Genomic DNA, 21157 nt, shown 5'->3' on the forward strand with positions numbered 1-21157 from the left:
AAAATAGCTAGAATTTTTTGTTATCTGCTGCCAATTGTCATTTGCTATACTATCTGCTATTAGTAGCAATTTGAGGCTATGGACCTTCTAGGCCCTTTTGTCAGAAATTAGAGTTTATCCAATCATATAGTGTTTGAAAGTGATGAAGCTATGTAGTTAGTGTTAAAACGTGAGACTCACGTTGTATATAATACATAGTACAAATATTATTTATATCATTACCTGTGTTTGTTATAAATAAAATATCTTTTATTGCAGGCTAAAGTACACTAAATGGAGACAAACATCACAAAATAAAAGTATTGTAGGATTAAATGGCTTCTTTAACTGCCATAGAGCTCTGAAAAAAGAAAGCACCTGCTTAGGACTTTAAATGCCTGGCTCAGAGCATGAAGACTTACGTCTGCCTTTAAAAAAGGTCATTTAAAGTCACATAGCTGGTGTACCAAAATCGATATAGAATTTCATTTCCTGGGCTGCTGTGCTACAAAATAGATCAAATTCAAATTCATAGCCATGATAAAATTATGGGAAGCTAAGAGCATTGATTGGCAGTGTATGACGCTCCTGGGGGGCAGAATCAGTGTCTTCCTGTTATGTGAGCTTGGCCCTCTGTTTCATCAGGATCTTCTTGTGACATCACATGAGAAAGGCTTTTTGCAAGGTAATACCAACTTTCCTTATGGCACTTAACCAATTACTAGAATCAGAGGATTCATTTCAAACCGAGGAATAAGTTATATAACAAAAAGATTACAAGATTTTGCTGATTTATACTGGTGAAGCTGGCACAGGGATCAGATTTTAATGAAATCAAATGAAAGAGGGGAGAATGTATTTTAAGTAGGCTTGGACTAGTACATATGTTTTTGTTTTTGTTTATTTTGATTGTTTCATTAAATGATTCCTGAACCCAAAAGTGGCCTACATGTAAAATGATATGACAAAACTTCTTTTTTATAATACAGAAGAAGGTATCCAAAGGCCTAGGTAGATAGGAAGGCTAGAGAATATATCTATTACGTATGGCTGCTCACACATCACTTAAATACATGTTTTCCTCACTGCAATAATGCTTTCCCTAAATCTCTATCCATAAACTTAACTTTTTAAAAATCATTAAATTAGCCAACACTGATTTTGATTAAGAAATACATCCGGGAACAGCGCAGTGGCTCACCCCTGTAATCCCAGCTACTCGGAAGGCTGAGGCAGGAGAATCACTTGAACCCAGGAGGCAGAGGTTGTAGTGAGCTGAGATTGCACCCCTGCGCTCCAGCCTGGGTGACAGAGTGAGACCTCTCAAAAAAAAAAAAAAAAGTACATTTGATTAAGAAAGTCATTTTACATCAGTATTTAGACAGTAGGCTCAAGCTTATTTTACATCAATATTTAGACAAAGCGCTCAAGCTTATGAAATTCACTAGGATTTATCATGTATCCCCCAAGAAGTCACTGTCCTGATACATGGGAGATATGGCCTGCTATTATGAAAACATCCATACTTACGCTGTTACATGGTAGGCCACACTTAAAATACTGGCGTTCAGACATACAGGTTGGATTATATTTATACCAAATGCCTATTGCTTTGGAAAGCTAATGCCATTTCCACTCTCAAAAACCATATGAGAATTGAAAAGTTTTTTGATTTTTTTTCCAGAATCCAACTTCTGCTAGCTTCTAGACATTATTAATTTATTAGAAAGAAAACAAAAAGAACACATTGTCATTCTGTTTTATATAGTATATGGATTATATTTAAATTTTACTATGAGGTTTGAAAGTGCTTAGCTAAGAAAATGTTAAGAATACATAAATAACTTAAAAAGGAACAAAATAATGTTCAGAATAATTCTGTCACTTAGCCGTAGAGCATATGGCTAGAGGCTTTAGTTTCATTCTTCAGTAAAAATACACAAGTCTGCTATTAAATAATTTCCCTATTTCTCAAAGTTTTAAAGTTTATCAGGTATATTCACATATTTAATGACAAAAAGTAATTAAAAGTTTATAATTCTTCAAAAGTTAATTGAAAGAAACAAATATATTTAAATAACTATTTTTATTCATTGTTCAGACTGAATGATAATAATTTTACCATGATTTGAGTATGTTGTTCTATGTTATATAATCTTTAGCAGAAAAAAAAATTTCCCCATAGGAAAGTGTTGAAAATTAAGTTACATTATGTTAGTGTTACGCTTTTCTCTAAAATATCTGGTCTCAGTTTTTTGGAAATAAGTACTAAGCATATATATACCCAACTAGATGAACTATTGATCTGTTCCACTGTGGAAACTCCTTATATGTTTGTTGTTACTGTTAATTTTAGTTTTCTCTATTGTTGTCTAAGTGAACACTCAATTGTCAAAGCCTTTGTTAAGAGTTACATAAAGGCCAATAGGTCGATACATGACACAGAGATTTTTAACACAGATATTTTAAATTATCTGTGCTACACAAAGTTGGCTCGTATAATAAGTGTGTTTTATCCCATCATGAATTAATCATTGCCTTATTTTGATAGCACCTAGCACTATTACTGTATAGAGAAATGCTCATGGGAAAAAAACCAAGATTCAATAATTCGGTGATTTATCGAGGTAAAGACATTCTGAATAATTTATCTTTGTAGCATTTCCCAGTGTTTTCACATTGCCTGACACATAATAAATTACTGACTAATTTTTTTTGAATGTTTATGCGAGCGATGTTGTGAAAAATAAGGTTTCTCTCTCCATATTTGTGACTACATAAAGTTAACAATTGATTAATATGATTAATTTTCAACTTGATTCAAGCAACAGTGTCTGGCATGCATAGGCGCTGAATAATTCACGTTAAAATAGAGCTTATAATTCACAGAACTATACTGTTTTATTATCTTTGCCCAAATATTAGTGTAAAAAGTCTTCTTCCCTAAATATTTCAATTAATCTTCTAAGAAACCCACATGACCCTTACTCTACTCTAATTTCCACAGACTGTGAAAATACACCAAAAGTTGAAGAGCAGCTGAATTCCAACTGTGAGCATTTATTCGCCCAAATGAGTGATTAGATATTTAAAGTAAGCTGAGGAAATAAAATTAAGAATGCAGTCTGAAACACGAAAGTTATCTTGTAGTCTGAAACACGAAAGTTATCTTGTGAAATTGAATATCAATGATATAAAAACTAATGAGATTTGCAAGAACCTCCCTGTCATTTTTAGGCATACATTAATGACATGGAAATATTAAAGTAGAAAAATAGTAGGGCATAATTAGGAAATATTTTTATTTAAAGAGAGCCATGAAAAATAAAGAAGACTATGTATCAGTAGAGTAATTTTATGCAGAATCCATTTCATTTATGTAACACAATTTGGTTTTATCTTTTGCTTGACATATATTACATTGGACAGATTAGGCATTTATAATTATCAGTGCAGATTGTCACAAAGTAAGGACTGAATATTAGATTTTAGATTAGGAATAATAAAGTATGAAAATAAAGGATGCTCAAAAAAGTAAATATTTACTTTCTTTGGGTGGTGACGTAGACACAATGATTTTAATACATCATGTTTTTAGGAAAGGGAATGGAGGAAATTGGTAAATTTTATAAAATAATAAATACTACTGTAGCTAATTTTTTTCTTAACATATGAAAGTGTTGGTGATACTCTGTATTGTGCTTTTAGCACGTTGGCAGATACTCTTATTTAGAGATTAAACCTATTTTGATCTACAGTAATCCAGTACTTAGACACATGCACCTTCTAAAATGACTACAATGCAGAACCATTGGTCAAATCAATTTATTTAGCTAGAAACCACTCCGTCAATCACTCCATGATTTTAAAATCATGTAGACAAAGAAAGTGATATAATTCTTGCTTTAATTTTGTAAAGCAAAGCAAATTTATAAATTTTATTAATAATTAGTTTAAACTTTTAAGTTTCTGATTTACAATTAAATTTAGGTTTGGAATAGATGTTTCTTTTCTTTTTCTTTTTTTTAAGATGAAGTCTCGCTCTGTTGTCAGGAGGCGGAGGTTGCAGTGCAGTGGCGCGACCTCCACTCACTGCAACCTCCGCCTCCCAGGTTCAAGCGATTCTCCTGCCTCAGCCTCCTGAGTAGCTGGGACTACAGGTGTGCACCACTACGCCCAGCTAATTTTTGTATTTTTAGTAGAGACAGGTTTTCACCATGTTGGCCAGGATGGTCTCAATCTCTTGACCTTGTGATTTGCTCACTTCGGCCTCCCAAAGTGCTGGGATTACAGGCATAAGCCGCAGAGCCTGGCCTGGAATAGATGTTTCTTATAGCTGCCATTTGCTGGGTCACGAGTTTCTGAATTTAAAACATGAGACAAGGTGTGGAGGTGTATCGTATTCCGCAAGACTCTAGTTTGAACATTCTTTTAATCTCCAAATAGAAGTGTTAATTCTATAAGAAGCTTTCAAATACACAGTTTTTTCATATAAAGAGTTGAAATGAAAAGAAGTATGACTACACAAGGGCATTTTACAGTTGACTAAGCAGTTCATTTAACCCAATCTATTTATACAAGAAATAGATTTTAACCAAGAAAAATGTACATTAAATAAAATAATAATTTCCACATTATCTTTATTATAGGTCATATAAAGAGAATACGTTCTGAGGACTAACTCTGGAAAATATTTCCATTGTATTTGTTTATATAGATTTAATGTTGTGATCTATTTCTTCTCTTTCTTCAGACACATACCTAAAACCTATGTTCCCTCTCCCAAAGTACACAATCTCTCACCAATTCACCCAATAATTTCCAAGTATCATATTTAGCTAAATATTTTAGGTAACATAGGACTGCTGTGATAGTTAAAACTAGATCAATTCTCATGTCTTCTACATAGTTCACATGTATTATTTGTAAGAAAAATATTACCTGCTCCAGTGACTATTTAGTACAGTATTCTCTCCACCCAGAATTGTTTTCCTAAGTTTTCTAGAGAAATTTCTCCTTCTTTAAAACTAAAGTTAAAAGTTACCTGTCCTGAGAAACTTATCTGCACATCTCCAAGCACAGGAAATACCTCCCTCACCTAATTTTTATTCTCTTAACACCCAAATGGTCATTAGCGTAAGTGTACAGTCACAACTGTGATAAGTTTATGTCAAAGTTATTGTCATCTTTGTGTCCACAGCACCTAGAAGTCCCTGACTCTAAATACTTAATAAAATTTGAGATAAATTTTTAAAAATAATATGTTTATAATAAATGGTATGTCTCCTCCTACAATAAATTCTGTTATAAAATAACTTCCATTTCCACACAAGAACTGGGAATTGAATTTCTATGTGGGTTTGGGAAAAGAAGGAATACCAGATAGTATCGCTTGTGGAAACCACTGTTAGCCATATTTTTGTCAGCTGTACCAAGGAATATTCCAGACATGCTAAGTTGAGATGCAGCCAAATATGTTCATGTCCCAAGGATATCAATTTTGTTTGTGAATGCAGCTGTGGTAGTGTCTTTTTATTGGTTCCTTTATCCTTGTTAGGCAATACCTGCACCATTCCCCTCACGTCGCAATCTTAGCAGATATGTTCAGTTCAAATAAGGCTTCTTATTGAGGCATATGGGCATAGGCATAACTCTACTGATGTAATATTGATTATTTACTTATTAATTCTCTGCTTATGATAGTTCCTTAATAAATTCACTCTATTTTACCATCAAAACTGATCTCAGTATTCAATGCCAACATCTATAAAATTTATGACAACAATTTCATTCTGATATCCCTGCCTTACTAGCTTCTAATTTCAGTACACAATTAGCCCCAGCTAGATTCTTTTACAATATCTTTTGTGTTATTTAATTATCTTGCATAATTTCTAATATTTTACATTCTGTTAACTTAATGTCTAACAATTCTAACTTTCCTTTAAAGCCTCATACTCTTGATTAATCTAAATTTCAGCTGGTCTTTGTTGCTTTTCTGAAGTTTCCTCCTACTTCAACTAGATTTCTCACTGGCCTCTGACCAGGAGTTATGCATGTATTCTCTAAGACTTGTTTTATGTTGTTCACCTGACAAGAAATTTCTGTTGATTATGCAGCCTAGTTAAACAATCATCCTTTGATTTTCTACAGAACTCATTATATATACCACCAGATACTTATAATTTACTATCTACTACAACTTATTTTCTTCTTAGGCATACAAGATTTATCTTTAAATTGGATTTTAAATAGAATAGAGTCTTATAACTGTTATACACGTTAAATCTATCATAGATTTTGTACAAAATCGGTATTAGTAATATCAGTTTATTTCATAAAATTATTTTCAGTTCCCTTTATTACATATCTATAAATTATTCTTTCTCTTGTACTAAAATTTATGTTTCTAAAACCCACTGATTTCTGAAAAATATTTCTCATGAAAAATACCAAAAATGCATATTTAAATTGATTTTATTTCATATTTTCAGATTAATAACTGCTGTAGCCAAAATTGGAACATTAGAATCCAATAGTAGTTGTTATAAGCTTATGACAATCCAAATATGTGTTACTCTCTGTTGTAGTAGTTTGCTTATACTTTTTGACCCATAGAGATCGTTAAAATTACATCAATTTTCTACCCCTCCTTGTTAGTATTTGGTTTACAATGTACTTTGTAGTTTATCTATTTCATTCCGTGCTCACCTTGTGACTGGCTTTGACCTGTAGAAAGTAGAAGTTATACATAGCATGCAAATTTGTAGTCTTACCCTCAAAAGACATTGCCACATCAATGTAAGCAAACCTGGGCTGAGTGATGGGAGACCATGTGAAACTAAGCCACATTATCCCAATCGAGGCATCTTAAACCAGCCAACTCACAGTGAGCAAGCCTAGCTGAGATCAGTTGAATCTGCAGAGATCAACAAAACAGTGGAGTAATATGGACTGGGGAGCTCCTCCAGGGAGAACTGGGTCCCACTGAAGGACCATGCACCGTCCGCAGAGGGGAGGATCTATGAATAGCTTCACAGCAGGATTTCAGAACTGAGAGGAAGAAGTGAATGCTGTGTGCCTCCTATCTATTCTCTTTCTAATGGAACTATTTCTTTCTCTACTGTATGATTAAAATGTGGCAGTTATGTAACTTCTTATGCCCCTAGGCCTCTGGATCAAGAAGATTCATATCTGAGGAGGCACATCCACATTTGCTATAAATAAAGAGATTCTGACATTGGAGCCAGACTGGGGACAGCCTTTGGGTTGGGGTGAGCCTATATTGCATATGAGAAGGGACATGAAAAAGTGGTGCCAGTTGGACTACGGTAAGTTAAAAAATGGCCTCCTTTGCCATCTATTCAGTTATCCACTCTTTTTTATGATGTGACTTTACAACTTTCTCATTAAAAATTGGTCTGCACTTCCTTACCTTGTAAATGTGCATTGGCCATGTGGTTTGACTAAGAGGTTTAATTGGAAGTAAAATTGTACAAGGTGTGACACTACTTTTTGTAAGACTTTGCACACTTCTGCTCTCTCTCAGCAGCTTTTCACTAGCATGAGATCTAGTCTTTTAGAAAATGAGACCATATAGATCCAACTTCTGTCCCAGCAGAGGTTGTTTTCGACCAGCCAGTCCCAACGCAACTAGCCAGTAGACAGCAGATATAACTGGCATTAGCTATGACTGGCTCTGGTTACCAGAACCACCTACACACCCTTTACACTCCTAACTCAATAAATCTTATTATTTTAAGCCACAAAGTTTGTGGTTAGTTTGTTACATGCCAACAGATAACTGATAACTTTTCTATAATTAAAATGATTAAATGTTTACTAAGCCCTTGATAAGAGAAAGTTGTTTACTAATTCTTTTTCCCAGTGTTTTAATCAATATACATATTTTTCATTAAGTATTGGTAGACTCTGGGTACTCCAGTTTCCTACTGCAGCCCAAAGATGTGCATGTTAGGTTAAGTGGTGTGTCTAAATGGTCTCAGTCTGAGTGTGTGTGTGTGTGTGTGTGTGTGTGTGTGCATCCTGCCATGGAATGGCTTTCTGTCTAGGAGTGGTTTCTACCTTGCACCCTGAATGCTGGAATAGGCTCCAGCCACCCATGTCCTCAAATCGGAACAACTGGGTAAATAATTATCTTACTTGTTTCCATTAATCTTTTTAAAATATATGTATAACTCGTATTTATTCCAATGTTTAATATTTAAAATGTTTGATCTTTATTTAGAAGCTTGGTGATGTTTCTGTGACCAAGAATACACTACAGGAATTAACTCTTGTTTATATCAATTAGCCTATGGTAAACTTGGTTTGTTTATATCTTCTTTCACTTAGAGTAACAGTTTCCAAGAACATACCAAGATTGTTAGTGAGGGCTGGGCGCAGTGGCTCAGGCCTGTAATCCCAGCACTTTGAGAGGCCAAGGAAGGCTGATCATTTGAGGTCAGGAGTTCAAGATCAGCCTGGCCAACAGGGTAAAACCCCATCTCTATTAAAAATACAAAAATTAGCCAGGCAGGTGGCATCACGTGCCTGTAATCCCAGCGACTTAGGAGGCTGAGGCAGGAGAATTGCTTGAACCAAGGAGGCAGAGGCTGCAGTGAGCCAAGATCTTACCATGCACTCCAGCCTGGGCGACAGAGCCAGACTCCGTCTTAAAAAAAAAAAAGAAGAAAAAAGAAAAAGAAAAAAAAAGAAACGTTAGTGAGGACTTCTTGTATATTTCCACAAAATCAATTCAAATCTTAAAAAGGTCTACCTACATAAAGAACTCTCAAAATTCCTGCCACTAAGAAATATTAGGAAAATATAAACTACAGACTGTATCTCTATAGAGATAAATCATATTTTTAAAAAATTACCATTATTTTTGGGAGAAACAAAAGTAATAGTTCTGTTTCCAACTGTTAGAAAGTCAAGGAGCTGGGCCAGGCGGGGCGGCTCACACCTGCAATCCCAGCACTTTGGGAGGCTGAGGTGGGCCGATCACCTAAGGTCCGGAGGTCAAGATCAGCCTGGCCAACATGATGAAACCCCATCTCTACTAAAAATACAAAAATTAGCAGAGTGTGGTAGCAGGTGCTTGTAATCCCGGCTACTTGGGAGGCTGAGGTAGGAGAATCACTTGAACTGGGAAGGCGGAGGTTGCAGTGAGCCAAAATCCACCACTGCACTCCAGCCTGGGTGACTAAGTGAGACTCTGTCTCAAAAAAAAAAAAGTCAAGGAGCTTGTAATCCAATCCAATAGATAGATATATTTAGGAATCAGATAATATTATAAACTTCTAAATCAACAAGTGCCATTTAGTTTTCAAAAAGGTGAGTTAGGAACAGACGACAATTGGGACCAGAAGGAAGGTTTTCAGGCATGTATGAGTGGAAATGAGCAAACCAGGTACCATGAATGGTGAGCTGACTGTCTTGCCTTGCGTGTACAAAGAAGGTTGGCTGACACTGATGAGGAACATTGACAGAAAGCAGAGGCCCTCATCATCACAGCAAACAACATGCAGAGATATTGTTTCAAAGAACAGGAATCTGAAACTGTATTCAAAAATATAAACTTATTTTAAAAGAAATCTCTCAAGTTGATCCTTAAATTATTTTAAACCATATTTTAACAAAAGAAATTTGCATTTTTATACTAAATACACTTTTGTATTTTCACATGAAGTTGATAAATACCCAATATATATGAACCAAAATGAATTTAACTGAATCTACTTGCTTTTCTTCTAGAGGTTATAAAATTTTTAGTACTTTTCATTAATAAAATGATTTATCGACTAGTTAAAAATTGACTTTTAGGAAAAACTCTTAATTTTGCAAGGATACTTTTGTAGTATCAAGACAATTTTCTGTTTTCCAAGCTGTAATTTTTTCTGACAGTTTTAGAAAATAGAAACAGAACATGGGGTAATATTCTATATGGATTTGATTACTATAATATGTTACATAGTCTAATTTCGTTTTTTGAGCCCATATTTACTATTCTTTAATTTTTGTGTTTAAAAACTGCATTATTTAATTAATTATAAAAATAAAGGCATTTGTCTTTGCATATCATCAAGAATTATTAAATATATGTATGTTTTTATTTTAATTCATAAAGATTTAAAATGTATTTGAAATAATTTAGGCATTTCATGACTTTTCAAGGAAAATGTTAATAAAGAGAAAAAAATTATGAAAACTATGTTCACTTTTTCTGTTAGGAACATCTATTGAAACCCTTAGTGATTCAATAACACAGAAAATGACCAGTGGTCTGAGGTGAATCTATGTTATTTATGTATTTATTTATTTATTTTTGAGACAATTTATCCCTCTGTCACCCAGGCTGGGGTGATCATGACTCAATACAGCCTTGACCTCCCAGGCTCAAGCGATCTTCCCACCTCAGCCTCCTAAGTAGCTGGGACTACAGGTGTGCACTACCATGCCCAGCTAATTTTTGTACTTTTTGTAGCAACAGGGCTTCACCACATTAGCGAGGCTGGTCTTGAACTTCTGGGCTCAAGTAATCTACCATCCTCGGCTTCCCAACTGTTGGGATTACAGGCATGAGACACCACACCTGGCCCTGAGGTGAATCTATAACAAGCCCAGGCCTAGCTGTGAATTGAAGAACACCAAAGTAGAAGTGAACAAAATCAAATGAAGTTTCAAAAGACAAATTATTATTGATAAATAAATAGCTAAAAGAGGAAAGACAATAAGGCAATTGTAGCTCAGTAATTTGTTAGAAATATTGATGAAAAATTGTCATGCAATCCATACTATTTTTTGGTTTAAGTAAATTGGGTATAATTTAGCTATGTGCTTTTCTTTGAATACAGAGAAAAATTAGTGGCATCTGCATCTCCCTTCCTAGGTATACTCAATATTAGGCTTATCTAAATAGGAAGAGAGTGGCTATAGCTAATGAAGGAGAATTTTCAGCTGAAAAAGAAATGACCCTACAATTATCAAAACTTTATTTTCTAATCTCTACTAATTCTAACCCTGGCCATGGGGACTTACATGATTTAATTACCTGCCACAGCTTGCCATGGTTCTCAGGCAGAAGCATCTGCAAATACACAAGCTTGGACACTAGTAAGAGTTATCAAACTATGATCAAAAACCTGTGGTTAAATGTCACAATTTTTTTTTTTTTTTAAGACGGAGTTTCGCTCTGTCGCCCAGGCTGGAGTACAGCGGCGTGATCTCTGCTCACTGCAAGCTCCGCCTCCCGGGTTCAAGCCATTCTCATGCCTCAGCCTCCCGAGTAGCTGGGACTACAGGCGCCTGCCACCACGCCCGGCTAATTTTTTGTATTTTTAGTAGAGACGGAGTTTCATCGTGTTAGTCAGGATGGTCTCGATCTCCTAGCCTCGTGATCCACCCGCCTCGGCCTCCCAAAATGCTGGGATTACAGGCGTGAGCCACCGCGCCCGGCCGTCACAATTCATTTCTACTCTGCATTGTCTGAGAGAGAAAAAATAACGAGAGAGAGAGAAAAAATAAATAGTAATGAATATTCTGCATTATAGAAGCAGAAAGCAAAACAAAGAACAAGAAGTGTGAAATGATCCAGGTCATTATCTGTCCTAATATCTCACTCATTGCCAAAGTTATTTTTCAAACATCTACCTGCAGTTGGGCATCAATTTTATTTGTGGCTAGATTAGAGATGGATATCTAATCATCTCACAGGGCTATTCATTTACAATTTGTGTAGTTCCACTAACAAGAAGTTTCTCCTTTCACTTGAGTGGCAGCAAACACAGGTTAAAGGCAAGGATCCTAAAGACAATCTTCCCAGACTTTGTGGGTTTAAATCAAGGTGTTACCATTTATTAGCATCATACTATGTGTATCACATTACCTTTCTGTATATCAAGTCATTCATCCATAAAAGCGGGAAAAGAATAATGCCTTTTGGGGGAAACTAGTATGAAGAATAAATGTGACATACCACCTAAATCCTGAAGCACAATTTTTGGATAACAATCCATGTAAGAAACGTTTTTGTTATGAATTATTCTAAAATAATGTTTAGTCACTTGTCCTAAAATATCCTATGCCCAATCTGACTGTCACTGGAAAGGCTTTCTAATATTTATTCCTTTACTTTTACAAGGGAAAATAATTCTATGTTTTTGAGTTTTCTTTGTAAGATTCATTTCCTACCTTCATCACTTTGTTTACCTTCTAGACACAAAACATTTGCTACTGTGTCTTCTAAAATATGGTGCCCAGAAAAAAAAGAACGAAAAGTCATTTCAGATATGCTGTCACAGGAGTACAGAATTTAAAGGGACATTGTTTTTTTCATAGCCATAAAATACTGATGGTTTGTATTAAGTTGTTTTGTTTTGTTTTGATTCACATGAACTGTAGTTAAGCTAAGTCACTTATTGATAGTTGACTGTGTTTGCTGTGCAAACAGAATAAGGTAGGAGTTTCTAGTTGTCCATACGAGGTGCCATTATTTTAGCATGGATCAAGTTTCCTGCTGAACAAATTTTTTAAAAATTCTACTTCTATAACCATGCTAACATTTGCTCCATTTGGTAGCATAGGTTGATGAATACCTTTTGTACTTTGAAATATTTAATGAATATAGGGTCAAGTCTGAATGTCAAGGAACATCACTAGAGACAACCCAACAGACTAACATTGATGTTTTGATTGATGTGCTTTGGATATGGTTGTTATAGCAGGTATTAATTAATCTCACTTATATGAAACCTGCTTCAGGTTTCTACCTTGTAAACAAAATATTTTTTGAGAAACTTTGCCAAACATCTGACAAAAATAGATACATTTTGTCTACATTATGTTTCCCAAATATCTAACCTAAAATGCTATTATAAAAAAGAACTAGAGTAATCAAAGAGGAGTAATTCGTATTCATAATAAATCCATAATTATAACTCAGCAATAACTGATAAGTTCACAAGCATTGGTTAGATATGGCACATGGATTCATGTAAGGGAATGTATGGTCATGCAGGCAATGAAAGAACCAAGGGTGGTGTGGCAAATGTTACTGTTTACCAAAAATGTTTCCTATTTTTCTGAGCTATAGTTAAGTTCATTTTCCAACCTCTCTTGCAGTTAAACATCGCCATGTGGCCGAGTAGTAACTAACCTGTGGAATGTTTGCAAGGTAGTGGCTGAATTGTTTTTAAATAGAGTGTGCCTCTTTTTCCTTTTAATTCTAGGTAGTGAAAATGGTTAATAGGGCTCTGGAGAATGGCCAGGGCCACATCATGGAGGCATCCTGGTGCCTGAATCACCACGTTGAAGAAAATAGCCTGCTGATTCTCTAAGCTGAATATCAGCTTAGAGAGAGTGAGAAATAAACAGTGTTCGTGAGCTCATGTGCATGCAGGGGGTGAGGCTCTGGAGTCATTATAAAATTCAGCGTTATAGTTACAGTAGTGAAGTCAACCAAAGCAATCCCACTTGAATCCTTTAGATATTTTAGTGGATTAGTGGTTGCCCATGGCTGGAGGAATGTAGGTAGGGTAAGTAACTCTTTAGTTAGTACAGGTTTCATTTTGGAGTGATGAAAATGTTTTAGAAACAGAGGTAATCATTGTCCAACATAGTGAACAGTCTAAATCACTGAAGTTTAAAATGACTAATTTTATGTTATGTACATTTTTCCTCAATAAAAGAAAAGGTTATTAGAAAATCTAAAAATCAAACAGAGAGAAGGAGAGAGAGAGTGAGAGAGAAAGAGAGGGAGAGAAAGTTTCTTCAAGTCCTCTTCCACCAGATATTTTCATTGCTACCTTCTTCACCTCCTTCAGGTCTTTACTGAGGTGAGGTCTTCCCTTACCAACCTATCTGAAATTACAATTCTTTTATTGATACTTATTCTTCCTGCTTTATTTTCCTCCTTAGCACTTAGATCTAACCTGCTATGTCTTTTTTTTATATACATTGTTTATTGCCTGATTTCTCCCATGAGAAAGGTGAAAGGAGAAATAGCTGGTTTAATTTATCTCACTTATATGAAACCTGCCTACTTTCTAATAGAGAAAGTAGGCTCTATTAGATGAGGGGTTCTTTAAACTGTTGTAATTCCAATTATTATCAGTATTTTATCTTACATTTTATTTCATTCCTAAAAAATGCTTCCTATATCATTTTCAGTTCAACGAGCCTTTCTAGAGAAAACTGAAGTAAATGGCAGCTGGTATATTTTGCTATTACAATATTATCCATCAGTATCACACCACTAGCCTCAAGCAGTGATACAACTATTCTTTCATCACTTAGTGGTGAATATATTTAACAATCAATTCAATTTTTGGCTAAAGAGCTCACGTATTGGAATCAGCTTTTTTTAATGTTTTAGACATGCTGATATTATTCTTAAAATTCAGTGCTACTCTTAAATTCCTCACATGCTTTATGTTCCTTATTTCTATCTTAGGTTACCTCACCCTTTAATTTCCTCTGAGCTCGGAGGAAATTACTTTTAGCTTTCAAACTTTTAAATTACTTTTTACTAATAACTTTAAAAATACAATTTATTTTTTCCTCTACACTGAGACTATATGTCATTGCACAGCAGGAGATATTTTATTTGTAGTACCTTCTAGAATGCTTGAGATATTGTCTATTTTAGGGGTATAACACAAATCATATTTATTTAAATTTTTAAAGGCATGTTTTCCTAAACTTTAGAGTCCAAGAGTAATTATGATCTGCTTTTGATTTAAATGGCTATCATAAATGTGAAGATGACATAATTATGATTACTCCTTCCCCAGGTGGCCATCCTTCCCCATTCAACAGCTCTTATTTCTTGTTTATTGAGGTTCCATGATAAACCTTTTCAACAACAGAATACGTTTTTGTTTCTCCAAATAGAATTGAAGATTTTAAATAATTTATTTTACAGAGCAAAATAATAAAATTTATAATCTTATCCTAATACTCAGAAAATATATGATTGCCATAGAGCAAGTTAAAATTTAAAATAAATCAATGATCTCCATAATTGCTTGTAGTACCTTTGTGCTAATATTCAGTATATGGAACACTGTGGTAGTCTTGCTTCCTGCTCTCATAGAGACAAAACTTTCAGCAATCTAAGGAATGAGTTAGGTTTATTTTAGCAAAATAGGGGGCTGCTCATGTAACTTCTGGATGGATAGAATTCCTTTATAACCATTGTGTCATGCCTTGGAGTCAGTTTTGTAACCTATTTTAGGAAATATCTCCTATCGTCTTGAAGTCTGAGTTGTTTGAAATCTACTTCCACCAAAAAAAAAAAAAAAGATCACTTACTTTTATCTTTTCTTTGAATTGTACCTAAATATTAAATCAACTCTAGGAATAATATGATGGAAGATGACATAAACAAATTATCCTCACATAGAACTACAATTTTCTTTACTGTATTTTATTCTTTGGGTTTGAGATGTAATTTCAATTGAATATCTTCCTGATGTACTCTGCTGCTCCAATTACATTTTCTGCTGGATCTATTTCTTTTGGTGGTGCTGTTTGTTTGTTTAACAAAAAGCCTGAATAGTATCTTTGCTGCTTATGCATTAAATATAAATAAATAGAAGCCTGTATGAATTATTTTACACAAGGAACATGTGATCAAATTTTGGACACCCCTGGTTTAGATTTTACTAAAGAAAAATCTTGCCAAGGAAAGCATTTCTTGTAAAAAAAAAAAAAAATTCATCACCTAGACCTCTGTAATACCTCTGCATTTATGTCATTAAGATAATAGTTTTCTCATCCTACTCATTAGGTTAATTCAGCACACCCCTGCCTCCTGAAACTTTCTACATTATTCGCAACTGTTGACCACTTATTTTTGCAACTCTCTACTTATTTCTATATGTTTACAATGTCAAATTTCCCCCCCACCTTTTTTTTGTTTGTTTGTTTTTTGAGACGGAGTCTTGCTCTGTCACCAGCCTGGAGTGCAGTGGCGTGATCTCAGCTCACTGCAACCCCAGCCTCCCGAGTTCAAGCAATTCTCCTGCCTCAGCCTCCTGAGTAGCTGGGACTACAGGCAAGTGCCACCACGCCCAGCTAATTTTTGTACTTTTAGTAGAGATGGGGTTTCACCATGTTGGCCAGAATGGTCTCGATCTCTTGACATCGTGATCTGCCCTCCTCGGCCTCCCAAAGTGCTGGGATTACAGGCGTGAGCCACCGTGCCCGGCCTTCCCCTTATTTTATTCCTTCTTAATATTTTCTTTCTCTAATCATCTGTTACATACTGTACTCCCAAGTTCCTGCATCTGGCATTCTGTTCTTGTTATATGCACTTTTCTTGGTGACCTCTACACCACAATATGGCTTTAAGTACCACATAAATGCCTACAAACCTCAGAGCAAGATCTCCAAAGAAATCATATCCACTGAGTGCTATCATACCAAAAGTTCAAGTTATACACAAAGCAGCATATTTATAGTATGTTTCCTTCCCCCTGTTTTATCTTTCCCAGTGAATGGAATCACCCAGCCAGTGTCACTTCTAATCTCTCTGCTTTCACTCGCCCTCTGCTATCAATTAGCCAAAAAGAGTTAGAGTCTACTTTCTTAATATCTCATATCTATTCCTTTTCCTCATTCTCATCTGCCATTGCCCTAGTTTAGGATATACTGTTTTTACCTGAGCAATTGGAATAACTTCCTAATAAATCTCATCCCCATTCTTGTTTTCCCAAAATCCACCCTTCACACAATAGCTGAGGTGATCATCCTGTAATGTCTATTGGTAAAGCTATTTCTGTTTATAGTTTTTCAGTGAATTCCTATAAGCTCAATTACTATAACATGGAGCCAAAGGCACTTCATGTTCTGTTAGATACCAACTTCTGTAGTGTTGTCATTTGCCATTTCCTCAGGTTTCTCTTCTTCAGCTACACAAAACTCTCTATTTTGGTGGAATGACTACCACTGGGAAAGCATGTCACATTTCACTACTCTTCTCTTTCTCTACCTATTTTCTGCCCCACAACTTATACAAACATTTGTTGGATAGTCAAACAAGCTCCCTAACGTGTGTGTGTGTGTGTGCATGCATGTACTCAAGTCATATTTCTCTTATTCCCGTCATATTTATGTGCATACTTTATATGTGTACTTTTTTCACATGTGGCACTTACCTGCATATCCCTGATTATCTCTTTACCATATTTGAAGTACCCTGAAAGCAAACATATTTTTCTCCAGTAGTGTTAAGTATATTACAAGATGCCAAAAAATTATTTGAAAAGAATGAAGAGTAAAACCTTACACACACACACACACACACACACAAACACACACACACAAAAAAACCCTGAAGATTTATCACAATATATGATGATACAGTTTGGCTGTGTCCCCACCCAAATCTCATTATGAATTGTAACTCTCACAATTCCCATGTGCCATGGGAGGAACCCAGTGGGAGGTGATTGAATTATGGGGGCAGGTCTTTTCTGCACTATTCTCATGATAATGAATGAGTCTCATGAGATCTGATGGTTTTAAAATGGGAGTTTCCCTGCACAAGGTCTCTCTTTTTGCCTGCTGCCATCTATGTAAGATGTGACTTGATCCTCCTTGCCTTCCACCATAATTGTGAGGCCTCCCCAGCCACATGGAACTGTAAGTCCATTAAACCTCTTTCTTTTGTAAATTGTCCAGTCTCAGGTATGTCTTTATCAGCAAAATGAAAACAGACTAATACATGTGATATCTAAATATTTGCTGAATAAAAGTAAACAAGGTATGGTTTTACTCTTCTGTCATAGAAATACATCCCTTCACACAAATGCCAACGATGCCTTTTTGAATTTATTTACCTCCTTGTTTTCATAAGAGTTGATGAATTCATTAGAGACCACCTGGTAACAGTAATGTTCACAATTTATTTCACTGAAGTTGTATTTTGAATCTTTTGCATATGCAACATCTCTATTATTTCCCTGTCAGTATGCCTTTTCTTATTTCCATACAACCCAATAATAATTGTGAGAAAAACCAATCCACCAGCTATTCAATTTCAGGTCCTAATCTAGCCTTTCCCTTCTTCTGAGTGTCCTCAATCACATAACACTAAACCTCATTTTTGACACTGTGACACATCAAGTTTTAATATATTCACATTGTTTTTGAAGACCATGCTTAGACCCCTCAGTTAGAATAATATTTGCTCCTGGGACAACGTTCTCAGAAAGCAACTTATTTTCTCACCAAATACTCATCTGGCCAAGGATTTTTCTAGATCTATACTATCCTTCCAGATTATAGCCATTTCTGTACTTCATTGTAAAATCATTTTCTTGAAGGTTCATACCATGCAGAAATGTTTTCACAATCACCTGGTGTAGCAAGGAATGCTCGTGTTTACCATTATTCATGCTTCTCCTTTGAACACACATAACCAACCTATATTTCCCAGCTTTCTGATAATTGTGTGGGGCCATTGGAGTTCCAGCCAATGGGAAATTTATAGACCTAAATTGTACTAGTCCTAGGACTAGCCTCGAAAACATCTTGCTTGACCCTTCTCACTCTGTCTCTCCCCTCATCTCCCAGCCAGATGCGACAAATCCTGCAAAAAGCCAAGAGCGTGGAAGGATCCAGAGTACCTAAATCACCTTGAACACAATCTGCTACATATTCTTTTGGACTGTGATGTGAATTTAAAAAAGAGCTTTTTTGTTGTAATGAATGGGATTTGGGTATTTTAAGAATAGCAATTGTTATCTGCTTTGATTAATACATCTTCCAAATATCAGGTGTAGTCTTACATTTCAAGGAGAATGTGACAAATGGCTCACTTTTTTCTCTGTATTTGTACAATTCCCATTACTTTTGAGTGACTTTATTGCACTCAGAATTTCTTAATATTTTCTGTAACTTATTTCTCATCATTTATCTTCAGTAAATCACTCTTGAGGTCACAAGCAGGATTTACAATCCTGTGAACTGAACTATATACTAAGTCCTTCTCTCTAATAACAAACACTTTGGTCTTTTAATCCCTCATATGTATGTTTTTCATATCATGCTTCTTGGCTTTACTTTCTTGATGAAATCCATCATCATGTTTGGCCATTTCTTGTCATTCTTATTTTCAAGGCCCCTGTTCTTCTGCCTTTCTTCTACTTTCTTCGAAACACAGCTCCAAGCTAGACCTATCTAATCACAGACATTTTCCAGCTTCTGGGCTGCTGAGCTTCCCTGGAGAAAAATCCCATAACTCTGACAAGTGGGACAGATTTATAGTTTCCAATTTTAGCTGGGGCCTCAAAATTGCTTGTCAATCCTTTTACTCAATGACTTTTGGTTTGATAGCCCTGACCTACATAATGGTGTGAGCACAACTCTCCCTTCTACAGTATCTTGTGCTTATTTCTGGGCATTTCAGAGGAGTCCTTTGTACAAACCCACTTCAAATTTATGAACTGAATTCCCCCCAGTGTATTAGCCTAGTCTCCTTCTCCTACTCCAGCCACCACTTGCCCATTCGTGCTTTGCACAGTTGCCTGTGGAAGCCTCACCACTGCCAATTGCAATCCTGAAATGCCAGCATCACTGCCAGGGATGCTGTCACCTAGAGCTGAGTACTTCACTTCCTTATAGTGTCACAGTGATGTAGAGTTCACTGTCTAGACAGGTTAAAAAAAAAGTTTCCTTTTAACTTATTATCACATGTGGTCATCTGAACACAAAAGTAGCTGGACTGAGGGTCAGAGACTTGCAAAGTTTTCTTATTGAATCCTGAAAAGTGTGGTCCTCATCCCTTAGTCATAGGTGCTCAAGTTTCTTTTTTGGTGCAACAGAGGAAATAGATACATTATTCCTATAGTTTCTCTTTTCCCTTCAGCTCCTCCTTAAACCAAAATGTCTTCTCTATTACTAGTTATAAAACAGAAAATTGTGGACAAGCTGACATGTGCTTGTACTTAGGTGGAACAAGTTTACTAATGCACTTTTAAAATAGTGAACCAAATATTCTTTGTTACCCTCATCTGTGGTCTCTCTTTTTATACAATTCTTGATGGATTTGTGAGTAATGAGCATTTTATCCTTCTCATTCTTTTTGATATATATATATCAGTAGGGGGAAAAATAGTTTCTCCATTCATTAGAAAAATATTCATTCATTCATTCATTCAACAAATAATTTCCTAGTGACTATACAAGTTGATATCAAAGTAGATATTTTTAATTCTTACTTTATGTCTCCAACACACACACAGTGCAAGAGTACAACAGCTCAGTAAAAATAGTAAGTACAATAAAATGTTAAAATAGCTGTGATAAAATTTGCTGTAATATAAAATGGGGTCACAAGAACGAGAGTGAGTAATTCAATTTGAGTTGGAATCAAAAGTTTCTTAGAGGAAATGATATATGAGTAGTTTGCATTTGCCTATGAAAGTGGCTAGCTCTTTACAAAATTATTGCAAAATAATTTACAAAAAGGTAAACTATAATGGCTTATCTATTTCCCATGTAGATGTATGTATATGTAATCATATACATATATGGAATAGAAGGCTAAAGTTTCATATTAAACATAAATTATCTTTGTCATTCTGTTCTTATCCTTACCATGCCATGGATTGGTCCTAGCACATTTATGCAGTAAGTATAATCTGACCATAGTTTTTCTAGTTCTCCCAGTGTGGCGCTCTGTCTAATCTCCCCATTTTTCACCTTACTTGAAATTAAACTTTACTATTTTAATTAAAAACATTTAGAGAAAACCTATTTATGTGCAAAGTGCTGTGCTGTATGCTGTAGTTGAGAAGGAAAAAGGTGTTCGTGTTGACAGTCAAGGCTTGATCTTTGCCCTCAATGAGGGCAACGCAAAGGAGAAAAACTAAAATTTTATCTGAGACAGACCTCTCCTATTTGCTTTTCCAAAAAGAAGACACTAGAGGGTTTTTTTGCAATAATTTTTTAAAGTTTTGTCTTTGCCAAAAAAATGATCCTCCCTCTCTGCTTGGATAAAGTGATTGAAACTAGATATAAGTAGAAATTAATAAAACACATGAAAAACACATTGTCTGAGTAGGGGATACGGCCCTGGATTTGTTATTCACAGTAAGAGCTATGTGATTTCTGCCATTTAGACCAATATTACTTCAAGTATTCCAATATAAGATAAAGCAAAATTTAC

The sequence above is a fragment of the Pan paniscus genome, chromosome 3 (genome assembly GCF_029289425.2).
Source record: "Pan paniscus chromosome 3, NHGRI_mPanPan1-v2.0_pri, whole genome shotgun sequence".
Taxonomy (NCBI): domain Eukaryota; kingdom Metazoa; phylum Chordata; class Mammalia; order Primates; family Hominidae; genus Pan; species Pan paniscus.